Here is a 1,109-nt window from a genome sequence, read left to right on the forward strand (position 1 = left end):
GATCTCAGGACCTCTGGAAGAGTAGTCTCTGCTCTTAACCACTGAGCCATCTCTCCAGGCCCATCTTAGGACCAACCATTTTCAAGAGTAAGTTTTCTCCTTCTACTGTGGGTTCCAGGGAATGAACTCAAGATATCAGACTTGCCTGCAGGCACTGTTACCTACTGAGCCATGTTACTGGTCCAAGCATCNCTTTTGTGCCTAGCAATGACTCTGCACAGTTTATTCTCACAAATCCTTTTTAGTGCATTTATTATAATTGCCACTGTGCTACTTACAAAGCTAAATAAGTGTGCTTAGTTTAGGACATAATGTAGGGTTTCAGTCTGGGTCCTCTCCCTTTTAGAACTGAAGCATGCCAGGAAATACCAATGACCTGCAATAGAAGGTCCTACCCTGGAACTCACTATATAGACTAGGTTGGCCTCGAACTCACAGAACTCTGCCTCCTTCTGTCTCCCAAAGTACTGGAATTAAATTTTATGCCACTATGCACTTTCATTTTTTTTTTAGTTTTTTGATTATGTGTGTGTGTGCTCACCCGCAGGTACTTTCATGAGTGCACTTTCCCATAGAAGCCACACTGTGATCCGCTGGTTGCCATCCCCAGTTGGGAATGCTGGGAACTGAACCCAGATGTTCTGAANGGGCAGTAGATCTTAATTGCTGAGTCATCTCTCATTGATCATTGAGTCATCTCCCTGGCTCCAGAAGAACCTTCCAGACTGGCAACATGTGAGGCAGCTTCTTGGCACTGACAGAATTTGGAGATGCAGAGAAGAGGATGAGATCACAGAGCAAGTGATTGCATGGAGCTCTGGTTCTCAAGCTCTATCATCCTGGAAGGATGCAAACATCAGGAGGTGTTGAAAACAGAAGGGTGGAAGGACTGAGTTATGCAAGCCCCCCCCCTCCTTTGGCACTAACCTTTGAAAAGTCATAGCCTCTGATCCAGTGATCCAAAATTTNAGAGGCTAAGAAGGGGCCCTATGCCATCCAAGCACACATAAGGTAGGAGGGCTTCAAATTAGCAGAACAACCTCCAGATCAGACTCTGTGTTCGATTTTATCTTCCTAGGCAATAAAACGTGAAGCACATTCTTTGGCAG

General features: G+C 45.2%; 1 long non-coding RNA gene across 1 annotated transcript in view; it reads right to left on the minus strand.

The window, feature by feature from the left end:
- LOC115030301 overlaps positions 1–1,025 on the minus strand; it is an 8,171-nt gene extending 7,146 nt beyond the window's left edge. The window contains exons 1-2 of the long non-coding RNA XR_003835888.1: positions 928–1,025; positions 542–839 (exon numbers count right to left, since the gene is read on the minus strand). This is a non-coding gene — a long non-coding RNA (uncharacterized LOC115030301). The remainder of the gene's footprint in view (positions 1–541; positions 840–927) is intronic.
- Between the last annotated feature and the right edge of the window lie 84 nt (positions 1,026–1,109).

This window comes from Mus caroli, unplaced genomic scaffold, assembly GCF_900094665.2.
Source record: "Mus caroli unplaced genomic scaffold, CAROLI_EIJ_v1.1 scaffold_18873_1, whole genome shotgun sequence".
NCBI lineage: Eukaryota > Metazoa > Chordata > Mammalia > Rodentia > Muridae > Mus > Mus caroli.